At 37.2% G+C, this 12856-nt stretch overlaps 1 long non-coding RNA gene across 1 annotated transcript; it reads left to right on the forward strand.

Annotated features, from left to right (window-relative positions):
- Window positions 1-1755: 1755 nt before the first annotated feature.
- LOC149072907 (uncharacterized) lies at window positions 1756-7255 on the forward strand. Its single transcript, XR_016194388.1, has 3 exons — window positions 1756-2227; window positions 5513-5615; window positions 7096-7255. It is a non-coding gene; the product is annotated as an uncharacterized LOC149072907 (long non-coding RNA).
- Window positions 7256-12856: the final 5601 nt, after the last annotated feature.

The raw sequence follows: 12856 nt of genomic DNA on the forward strand, positions 1-12856 counted from the left end.
TTCTTAACCTTTTAGTTCCACGGACCCCTTTTCAGAAGAGTGAAAACCTAGACTCTCTGAAAAAATCACTTCTAAACACATATGTATAATATAAAATCACAAACTCGAAAAGGACCTGTTTCTATGCAATAGAAATCGGCTACGTTTTTGGTGTGTTACGGAAATAGGTAACGATTTTGGGTGAAGTTTTCATTTAACTCTTGAATATATCGGGAACCGTTTGACCCATCGGGACCAAATTATGTGTGTGTATCGAGAGGCGTGACCCCCACATCCTGCAGCAGGGCCTCTAGGCTAGGATAGTTGGCGGGCCCCCAAACAGCTTTTTCACGGGCTTCTCTGTGGTAGATTTATAGGGTGAAAAATATCAAAAAGTAAGAATCGTTCCTGCCCCTGTTAGCCCTGCCCTTGTGGGGGTGGGGGCTCATGCCGAGAGGTATGTACATGTATAATATACATATATCACCAGTGCTCGCAACTCACAAGGTCGAGGTATCCAGGGCGTGGCATTGCATACCTTCTTGGGGAAGTTAAAAGGTTTCGTTTCCAGGGGCCTTTGACGGATGTCATTGTTTTCTTGCTGCTTTAACATCGAAAAATTTGCAATAGTGGAAGCCCAAGATGTATCCAGTCTGGGGCCCCATAAAAATCTGCGAATTGGGTCCCGGCTCTTTGGATTTTATTCGTTCTCAAAATTAATGCAAATAAAAAATTTTTGTGGCCCTCAAAGGGGAGATGTCCGACAAGTCTCCAGGTCGGGGCCCCCATGGAAAAGTTGAAAGGTTTCATTTCGAGGGGGCCTTGAATGAATCTCAATGATTTCTGTTGTTTAACATTGTGAAATTGGCAACAGCGAAAGTCCGAGATAAATCCAGTTTGGGCCCCCCCCCCCCACTAAAAATCTGTGTATTTGGTCCCGGGTAATTGATTGGGAGCTCTAGATTTTATTCGTTGTTAAAATGAAAATTTTTCGTGGCCCTCACAGAGGGGATTGCCGACAAGCTTCCAGGTCAGGAGCCCATATAAAAGTTGACAGGTTTCATTTTGGGGGCCCTGGATGAATTGCATTCTAAAATTCTGCGAACTGGGCCCTGGAATTTATTTGTTGTTAAATTGAATGCAAGTGATAATTTTTCGTGGCCCTCACAGAGGGGGATGTCCGACAAGCTTCCAGGTTGGTGGCCCCCATGTGGTAGTTGACAGGTTTAATTTTGGAAGCCCTGGATGAATCGCATTGTTTTTTGCTGTTTTACTCTGTAAAATTTGCAACAGTGGAAGTCCAAGATAAATCTAATCTGGGCTCCGCTAAAATTTTGCTAATTGGGTCCCGGGTCCTTGATTGGGGGCATTGGAATTTATTTGTTGGTAAAATGAATACACGTGAAAATTTTCGTGGTCCAACAGGGCTCTAGTCTGGGGACCCCCATGGAGAAGCTTTCTGGGGGTATTTGATGAATCACATTTGCTTTTGTTTTTCCTTTATTATTGTAAAATTCTTCAGTAAGCTAGTGCTTTGACATGTCACTTTTCATAGCACTCCGATGAAGTAGGACGAAATAAACAAGACATGTTGTGAAGCGAAAAGGGAGGGGTGTTGGCCGCCACAGGCGGCAGGGTAGCAGAGCCCCCCTAGTAAAATATAATAAAATTAAAGCTACGAAACAGTCATATAACGAGTTTGTGTTTCTTCTTCGCCACCTTTGAAATACACAGTAAAATTTGTTTGAAAAAGGCATTACACTACCCCAGTAGCACAACGGTATCGGCATGCGTCGGATCGACGTCGATGCGACGCCGGTTCGTCGAGTGGATACCGAGCGTCGAAAGAGGTCGGAAATTTCTACGTGTCCGATACCGAACGGTATAGTAAAAATGTATTCAGTCGGTAAACGCCAAAATACCTTCATTTTTTTCTCTAAAATAGTTTTGCTCTCACTTTTACAGCATTTCGTTTCGAAGGAGAATATCTTAAACGATAATTTGTTTCTTTTGAAATAATCTAAATTTTTCGCCCATCATAACGTCGCACTTGCCATTTATAACGACCGACAACGACAAGGAACGGTGTAGGACACTACGCGTTTCTCCCCTCCCGTCTTCCCTGTCAGTAAGCATCAACAAAGCCGGCCATTTTGAAAGCACGGCGTTAGTTACAAGCTGCGAAGGCCGGCGATTTTATTGTTTATTAACGAAACAGTTGACGCCGAAGACAGCGTTTAGAGAAAAGGTAAGCATTATTTCACTATTGCTATCGAACTGTATGATAAATTTTCCAAGTAGTAGATATTGTCAATGTTTGTTTATTTATTTTATTTTTTACCGTCGTTTTTGATAAATCCGTTCCCTCCTGCTGGGCTGTGATCTTTGGCGGGCCCTTAGATCATGTTAACATGGGCCCCCTGTAGTGAATTTACAATGTAAAAAAAATAAGGGTTGTCACGGCACTCTCTTGAGCCGTACGTGCCGTAACCTTGGAGCTGAGGCTATTTGAGCTCCTATGGCCCACATCAGGGGCGTAGCCATAAATTTCGTTCGGGGGGAGGGAACCGAAGTGATAGAATAATAGATTTGGCCATCTTTTTCCCTTATATTCGATCATTTTCTCACATTTCGGGGGGGGGGGGAACCAGACCCCCCAAGTTCCCCCCCCCCCGCTACGCCCTTGGCCCATATCCAGGGGTAGGGCGCTTAGACTAAGATCTGGGGCCCTGCTGTATTCATAGCATGGAAAAATCAAAAATGATGGTATTTTCCCCGGGGGGGGGGGGGCTCTGTCAGCCCCACCCTTGTGATGAGCCATGTTGAGCGCTCCCTATAAATTTTGTGCTGAGCCCCCAACCCATATTCACGAATATACACAATACCACACACCATTCCTCCTGCCTACGGGACGATTAGGGATTTTCAGCCCCCTCAATATTTTTTTCTTGTCAATAATTTTCATGTCAAACTGAATGATCATGGGCAAGGCAAGGTCGTAGCGTTCCGTCTTGGGATCCCTGTTAAAAGGTTGCAAAATAAGTAAACATTTTTTTTGAGGCTCCATTTGGCCCGATTTTTCGCCATTTTGTATCCTAAGCCTCACCCGTGGGCTATCAGGGCAGGGGTTTTTATGTTCTCTGAAGTAAATTTTTGTATAATATTATGTATATTTTATATGAATTATATTTTTATGTAGAAATTAAAGTTATTGAATTTTGTCATGACAGAATTCAATCATCATGCCCCCCTTTTCCCTGAATGCAAGGGGGCATGCTTAAAATTGTTTAAAGTATGTACGTAATAAATCAAATATGAACATGGAAATTTATTTGAAATCTATAGTATATAATTATTAATTTTACATGCTATGAGTTAAACTTGACTGAAACTTCAATACAGTGTGATAATTGGCTATATAAAAATATCGCTCTTTGGTCTTGGCACACTATTCTATACAGTGTTAAAATATTTCATCCGTAACAATGTAACTCCTTTTGTCTCTGGCCACATTCCTTACTCTCTAGGTCACTCTCATGCTTGCACACTCTATGTTGTTCTTTTTTTTTGCCTCACAGCCTAGTTCATTGCTCTTTAAGCCAATCCCATGCTTATACACACTAACAAACCTGACCCCAGCCAATGATTTGGCTGTAGTTAGCATGTTTACAAATCACATATCGCTCTCTGTAATTGTATCTTTACCCAAAACATTATAAAAACTATTCCATCACTCAAAATCAGACATTGTATCAACAACCTTGGGGTTAAAAAAAATTTTTTATCATTAAATGGTTCCAACTTTCCCAAAAACTAATGTAATTGCAAAGAAGCCAGAGCCACATTTTTGTTCGATAAATTCAAGATCCTTATTTCTCTCTTCTTTTGTGACATTAATTCCCTATTAGAAGTTAACACTGACGAGCTTATAATAAATGCATAAAAGTGTGCATCTGTTAATTATTTTTCATATATATTTTTATATTCTGATGACAAAACCTTTGTATTGTTTGATGTTGATGCTTCTTTTATCTTCAATTGCAGCTTTTTCCATGCCAATACACATTCAGCTATGGAGCAGTTGTGTGTGTGTTCCTTTGTACAAAATCGTTAATTAATTGGCTATTGGTTTCAGAATTGCAATTATGTCCTTGACATTTCTTTTTCACTAGAGATGTTACTATCTGAGATCTGTGGTCTTCACAAACTTTGGTAACAACTGACAAATTTTTAACATAAGATTCAAGAGAATCACAATAAGTATTCCATCATACCTCTGCAGGAAGACCAATGCACTTCCACATGATACCATGCTTTTGAGAGATGATTGCGGAAGTATCTAAATATGCTTGTAACATGCTTTGTTACATCAGTTTTAACCAAATCTTCGACTAACAAGTTTAAAATGTGGGCACTGTAGCAATATGTAAGTCCCGAAAAGCCAAGCTTTTCATCCAGGGTCTTTCTGGATGAAACCATATTTGCAGTAACAAAATTTGATATGTTACATATGAAGTTTTCTTCTGTTGACTTCACTGAACTAAAAACCACATTTGCTAAGTAATTTCCAGCATGTGATAAGTCAGATGTGTCAATAGTATCAACATAGGTGGCTTTACCACACCATTTGATAACACACAGAATTTATTCATTATCCATCCATTCATCGCCATGCAATTTTTGATTTTCTAAGTCAACTTATAATATACATTATAATATAAAAATATTTGAAAATATATTTAAATTAATTGATATTTAAAATAATCTAATAACAATTTAAATCACTTTAGAGCTGCATAAATAATTTTATTCAATTACAACAGATAATTTTTCACATCTGAAAAAAATTGATTTAAATCATGATTTAAACTGCTGATTTAAATCACTACAACCCTGATCATTTTGTCACACACTCACCCGATTTCTTGCTCTCTCCAGGTCACTCCCATATTCACACCCTCTAAATCATTTTTTGTTACTCCTATGCTTGCACACACTGTTACTCATGTACTTGCACATTCTTTTTGCTGCATAGTGACTTAGTTCCATGATCTCTTGGTAGAGTGGGAAGGTTGAATGACATGACCAGTTGACTACTTGACCAGTCATTCCTTAAATTTACAGCCCCTTTGAAATTTTCGCCTTGAGCTATAGCCCACTTTGTGAATACGCCATTTGGGGGTACCTTACCAGATTCCTGTCTGGGGGCCATCTTCAAGATGTAAAGAGGGGGGCATGCCTACTTGGTGATGTTGAAAATATTTATTAGCCCATTAACTTATATATAGATCATGGGGCCTCTGATATACTAATTTGGACCCATAATCGCTCAGAGCAGGATTTTTTATGTGGTTCTGTGTAGTATATTTCTAATGTAAGTGAACAGTGATTATATTCTTTTTCAGCTCCCCTTTCCACTCTATATGCAAGGGGCTATGATTAAAATTGTTCAAAGTATGTTCGTGAAATATTAATAAGCAAATGTATACTTTGAAATTTTTATACCACATGTACCTATTTGGAATTTTTCTAGGAGTTAAATATGACACAATGAAACTGCGATACAATGATAATTCCCTATATAATGATACCATGCTGTCGTCTCGCACTATTTCACCAATAAATCATGTGCAACGGTAAGTATTTTTCTTTTTCTTTAAGTACCATTAAATTGGAATTTTACCTTTTATGATATTTTATTATTTTAAATAAAAGTTGTATCAGAAAAAAAGGAATCAACATGCGTTCTAATCTGTTGGAAACTGATGTTCAACTGCCATGGGGGCAAATGTGGTTAAAATGGTAAACTTGTATAATACAACCTTGAAAAAGTTAGTGAAAATTAATTATCAAATATTTTTAGTATAGACAATTCCTACAATAATGATGGTAATTTTGTATAATTTGTAATATAATTTAAGATGTACAGTATATATGAAGTTAATGCATTGAACGATTATTCTCTGAGTGTGATTGTGCAGCTGATTGCTATACAGGGTTGTCATGAAGGAAATATTGCTGAGTTGGAATATCCCTCATATCATATATGGCCTTGCTACGTTGAAATAATCTGTTTTTACAGTTCATAAAACCTTGACATGAAAAGTCCAAGCATAGGTCTCCATACACAACTAAAAGAAATAAAAATAATTTGAATTCTACACAAAATGGTTTCAAAGTGGTGCATTTGTTTGTAGTTTATGTGTACAATTGCAGACTATTTATATAACTTGCAATAAAATAAGGAGTAAAATCAAATTTCAGGATACAATGTAAAGAATATTCATAAGTACAGTATAAATGTGTTGTTTTTTTTTAAATTACAGTTTTTCCTGCTGCAACTGTGCTTAGGTTTTTGAAAATGTGATTGTGGGGACTTGAGCAAAAATTAGTGGAGCTTCTGCATTAATTTTCATTTCAAAAACCATGTTTTGAACAATTTAGAGTGAAAATTAATTATCAATATTTTTAGTATAGACAATTCATACAACCTGAAAATTAGTTTATCAAATGAACAAAACATTGCTTTAAATCTTGACCTCTACAAAAGATCAAGATTTAAAGCAAGATCTGAGTATATTCTTGTATATGCACACACACATAGTTTGTAATTTTTTTACTACATTTTGTCTTATTTTCATTTTATAAAACTGAATTTGTTCGGCTAAGAGTCATCCAGTAAATTTCAGTCACTGTTTAGAAAATCCAAATCAATCCAGAAATCAGATTTTTTTTAACGTGAAGCTCAAGATGAACACCCGCTGATGCAAAACATTTCTAACATCCAGTGCAAATGTATCAGTAGCTATTATTTTTTGTGGTATTCGTGTGATTGGTCTGAGAGATTATTTTGATGTTAGAGAATATGATTTTTTCACACCATAAAGTTATCAAAGATATTGGTGGGACACCAGCTCAACATTTCAATATATACCTATTTTAAATTATCATGATTTCATGCAATATTGTTGGGGGGGGGGGGGGGAGGGCCTTGAGCCAGTGAAAAGTTGCACCTGCAAATCATACTCATAAAATATATTTCTCTAATGTAGGCTACTATCAAAATATTCTCAATATTCAATAAATTAAAAGAAATGTATTTTCAATGTTTTATAGATTTTGTCTGAAACAAGATTGCTGAAATTTTTTGCTGGCATGAAGCACCCTGTTCCATGTGCAATAAAAAGTTCGCAGCTGTGTTAAAAAAATTTATCAATATTTGAAAATATCTCTTCAAGAACTTGTATATGGAGCAATATTAAATGTCTAATAATTCTATTTGTGCTCGCTTTATCTTTGCTCTCTTCATTTAATCCCCAGAAAACTGGAACCAGTTTTATTTGAACAGGTCATATAAAATGCATTTAAAATTATTGGTGGTGTGTTCAAATGGCCTGAATTTCTAGAATCCTGTACGTATATAGTGTGAGGTAAGTACGCCAGTAATAGGCTTCCTTTTTCAAGTTTTAAAAAATATATATCAAAAGTTATGAGAAAACTCTGTAGCTTTTTTTACCATATACCAAGCTATATTCTTTCAGTTGCCGTTCGGTGTCCAAGCTGGTTTTGAAAAAAAAAAAAAACTAGGTGGAAAAAGGATGCCAATAATCAGTCAAAGCAAGACATTTCATTTTGCACTAAGAGTAATAATTTCATATTCTAAATAAAAAATTGATTGTGCTTTAAAGACGTTAAACAAATTGCACATGAAGTTGAAAGGGTGGCCTACTCTAGGGTCAATCATTTCCACATTATTCAAATTGTATGACATGTGACATTGTAATCAGGCCTACCAATCTTGCTGAAGTGATACCCTCCTCTGTGAACAATCTTAAATACATTTTGCTTTCAAACATACTATATCTTTTAAGAGAATTCTTTTCTATCTACATACAGATATTAAGACAAAAAAAAAAATAATAATGAGACTAAATTCCTGCAGAAGCAACTTCTCGAATGCTTAAATATAAAAAAAATGAAGCTTAGAGAAAACAGAAAAAGCAAGAATTGGAAAAGAAAAGAATAAATAAAAAAATAAAACTCAAAATAAAAATAAAATAAATAATAAAAAATAAAAGCTCTCTCAAAAATACATATAACTATATGCCTGTTTCAAGAAATAAAAGAAAAATAATTGCGCAAGGTTTTTGAGTTTGACAGGAAATAATAGGCGTTTTGTTCATGTACAAAATTATGTGTCTACATAATACGTCCAGATATTATTGCATTATTTCCCACAGTTGAAATCGAAAGAGCAGCACCTTGTTTATTCTGTGGATAAAAAATATCGCCTGTGAACGAATACAAGAAAGTCAAATTTTCATTTTAAATTATACCAGAGACCTATTCCACTTATAATATTTTTCAGTGATGTTTCTTTTTACAATTTTGTCAAGCCTATTACATATTTTTCATTGTTTTCATTCAATATCTGGGTGGCCATTTACTGCTATATGGACTGTAAATATTTTATTTATATAATTCTTAGCAGTCAAAATTTGATCTAATAACAATAACAGATGAGTTTGAATTATAATAAATTATTATACAAATAATTATTTCAAATATTAAAAATAACATTAAATATTTTGAACTGGCTCAATATTATTACACTTACTTTTTGTAGCAGTAAGTTCTATTTTTTACGTTCAGACCACATAAGTGTTTCGTATAGTAGTATAGAAACTGAATTCTGAATGTAACTAGAACTTATGCATCAGAGTTTTTCAACTAGTGTGCTACGTGAGAATTGTAGTTATGCCATAAACATTTTTTAAGGAAATTATCAGATTAGTTTTTAAAAGAAGTCTGAAGCCACAGATATTGATTATACAATATCTGAGTACTATATACCCATCCTCCGGGAACGCTTCAATATCTCTGAGATGGGAAGCGGGGTGTGTCCAGTCTTCAAAGGTTAAAGTATCTGAGTACTTAAGTGCGAGGAATTTAATTCTTTTTTTCAAATTAGATGTATGTGTAAGAGGGGAAACTGAGCAATTTTGAGAGAAAAAAAGCAATAGTTTTTTTTTTTTTTAAATATTGGCCATGGTTCATTTCTGTTATTACTTAATGGAAGAATTCTCAAGAATTGCACAAAAAAAAGGCATATAGAAATACCTCTGTTCTCGTTATCATATTTATGGAAAGCAATCTTTTTTGCATTTCATTTGATACTATGGAGCGCAGAAATCTATTACAAATAATAAGTCTTGCAAGAAGATATTTAAACCTATCCCTGCTCAAAATCCAACCTAGAAAAAGCAGACATTGTAAACTGTATTAACTTGGATTTAACATTAAATTAACAGCAGAATGAGTTTTTGAATTTGAATTTATTTTTTGTGACCGATTATAGTAAATAGTTATTTAAAACATATTTTGTGACAATCATAACAAAAAATTATTTTTCTATTTTATTTGAATTTAAGTGTGCCGCAGGATGAAGAAAGGGCCGACTTCTCGAAATAGAAATGTGGCGACATGTTTTATATTGTAATAACAAATCGTAGCTAACGTAATCGTAAACGTCAAACTACGTCGACAAATGTATGGCATTTTTATATCGGTGTCGGGTCAGATATAGTTCGACGTGGGATTCGCTACATCGAACTATACAGACAAATATATGCCATTTTTACGTAGAACGACATCGGTAAACGACGTCGAACGTTCTCGGGAGAGATGTGGTTCGACGTCGGAATCGCTACGTCGAACTATACAGACAAATATATGCCATTTTTACGTAGAACGACATCGGTAAACGACGTCGAACGGTCTCGGGAGAGATATGGTTCGACGTCGGATTCGCTACATCGAACTATACAGACAAATATATGCCATTTTTACGTAGAACGACATCGGTAAACTACGTCGAACGGTGTCGGGGTCAGATATAGTTCGACGTCGGATTTCGCCAGGTCGAACTATACAGACAAATATATGCCATTTTTACGTAGAACGACATCGGTAAACGACGTCGAACGGTATCGAAATCTCTACGTCGTTCTATATTGATGTGCTACTGGGGTATAAAAGTTTGAAAAAAAAAAGATCTTATACAAAACTTTTATAATGTAATTCTGACCTAAATCAGAATCGCAAGGGACCGGGTATATTTTCAAAGTTGGACATATTTCCGCATTATCTGAATTTGTTTATGAACGAAAATCAGTGGCGACGGTTCTTGGATTAAAATTCGTGAAGACATCAGATGTTTCCGGAAGAACAAAAAATGCATGTGTGCGAGCGATAAATAAAATTACACGTTATGATTTGTATTTTAAACACTTCCCGCTGTATACCGTTTGGTTTTTTCTTTTGAAAATTCGATGATTCAAAGACCTGCTTCTAATAAAGTTAACAACTTTTATGGCTATTGACAACATTTTTTTGGAGTTGGTGGAAGAGTCTTTGTTGCCAGTGCGTATCTGTGCAAAAAAACAACGAGGAGGCAATGCCTTGAGGAGCTGCTTTTTTCACCAAAGTAGCGAAACCAAATATATTATCAATCATCGCAGGAGCTCTGTCAATGCAAATTGAATGAAGTTTCTCTTTCCAATCAAAATTTTGTCAATGAAAAAATGCTTTTAACATTTCGAAAACATCGATAGCCTTGGTTGTTTCCGAAAGATGCTCACAAAATAAGAATTCTTCTGTGATGGCTCCAACATGCACATAGCGAGCAAAAACAAAGAGATGGAAACATATTGAGAGATGTCTGTAGTTTCATCCAACTGCATACTGAAGGAAAATGGCGAAGCTGCCGATTCCTCGATGAAATTATGAATTCACTTAATTTCGTTCAGTCCATGAAAAAAAATGTATTTAGTGAAATTTTCTCTCAATCAAGCTCACGGACACCCGGTTAAGAAACCATGCACTATATACTATCTTTAAGACGGTTCTTATAGGATTTATCCACGACTTCATTCTGAACCTTGAGTTTGTATGCCATGAGTGGCGACCAGAGGCACCGACATGAATAAAACATTGAGGGGGACTGAAATTTGCAAGTGGTCCCGTATATACGGACTCGAACCTCTACGCGGGATGGGGGGGGGGAATGATTGCGTTTCATTGTATATTCGTTAATTATTGGAGAGAGGGCCACAGCCTCCCTTACGCCGCCTGGCAGTCCAGTGGTTAGGGAGCTAGCTTCTGGCTGTGCAGGTCTGGGTTCGAATCCCGGTTCGGGCATGGATGTCTACTAACGCACTAATAAATTCCCTGGACAGATTGTAAAGATCTCTTGGGAATACGTGATCATATAATTAAAAACAAAAAAAAAATGTTGGTGAGAGGCCAGGGCCACAACTAGAGGGTAGTAGGTGGGTCTGGTGCCCCGGGAGCTGGAGCAGAGGGAGCGCAAATTTCACCCTCTAACCTCTCTTTCAACAACGGGGTGCCAAAATGTGTGCTTGCCCTAGCTGACTAAACATCTAGTTGCAGCCCTGGGGAGGCTCAGATAGCTTCATCCCCTCAGGTTTTCGCACCTATGCTCCTGATAGTGACGTCGGAGCCGGGGTTGCTCGAGCGCTCGCTTCCTCTTTACCAGATCATGGCCTACCGCTCTGTCTCAAGGGCGTTCGAGGACCCACAGAATTTTGTAGAACAGGTTTGGGCACCCGCAAAGTTAAATCATATGCATAAATGACAATTTTCTGCATAAAGATTAATCTCAACACCCACAGATCATAAACACTGATGACAACTATGGCTCCTGAAACATAGAACTTCAATAATTTTTTTTTCATCGATAGATTTAAAGTTGAGTAAAATTTACTTATAGAGATGAAGGACACATTGCCCCATAAAGGTGGGGCTGACAGGGCTCCACCCCTGGACAATTCTCACATTATTATTTTTTGTTTTTTCCCAACATAAATTAACTATAAAAGGGAACGTGAAAAGTCTGGCCCGGGGACCCCCTAGGAGCTAGGCTCCAGGATTTGGAGGGGATGGCAAATCAGCAGCAACAGCAAGAACACGAAACAAGCACAACTCTCACAACATAAATACGTTAGGGTCATAAACGCACGTATGCGCGCCATAGGCGGAGTAGACTTTAACGTCTTTTTTTTCTTTTCAAACCGAGCACAACTCAGGTCTATTGCCATAGGCAATTTACTACCTAGTGAGTTGTGCCGGAAGTGTAAGTGCGTGTACCTAACAGTCTGAGTGCGTATCTAGTGTTGTGCATGATTTTTCAGTGCTGCCATCTATATCTCAGAAGTGAAGTGAGTGACTTTAACGTCTGGGGGGGGGGACATCGAGCTTGGGGGGGGAACGATGATGATGATGTCAATTCATATATACATTAGATCAGTTGACTCCACCTTTGACGCTGGCGGTGGCCCTCCATATCTCCGTCCATGGCGCACACACACACAACTTTCCTGTCCATGTACGGTTAAGTAGTTTCAAAAACAGGGTGTTGCAGAAAATTCATAGAAAATTGCAGGCCGGTTTTAAATAAAACTTTGAAGTTTCAGGCCCAAAGATTTCTGAGAAAAAAGTTCGCTGTGGAATAAAATATGGAAGTAATGCTTCTATTTGCACTCCCGCCCTGCCCCTAAGGGTATGAAATATGGAAGTAAGAAATTTGATAAATATTCTTACAAATTCAGAGTAAATAGAAAATTTCAATGATTTTAGGGTCTATTTGACCATCTATGAAAAATGCACATGCAGGTATGCAGGCTACGTATGGTAGCAGGGTCATAATTAGGCTGGGGCAACCGGGGCACTGTTCCTGGGCCCGGAGCCGAATGGGGGCCCCCCACTAAAGTTTGCACTTGTTTTTCAACCCTTTCAAGAGGGGCCCCAAGGAAAAGTTTGCCCCGGGGCCAGAAGAAGGTACGTCACGGCCCTGTAT

This window comes from Pholcus phalangioides, unplaced genomic scaffold (assembly GCF_987345545.1).
Source record: "Pholcus phalangioides strain wild (caught in Gottingen) unplaced genomic scaffold, Ppha-v1.0 ptg000017l_1, whole genome shotgun sequence".
Classification (NCBI taxonomy): domain Eukaryota; kingdom Metazoa; phylum Arthropoda; class Arachnida; order Araneae; family Pholcidae; genus Pholcus; species Pholcus phalangioides.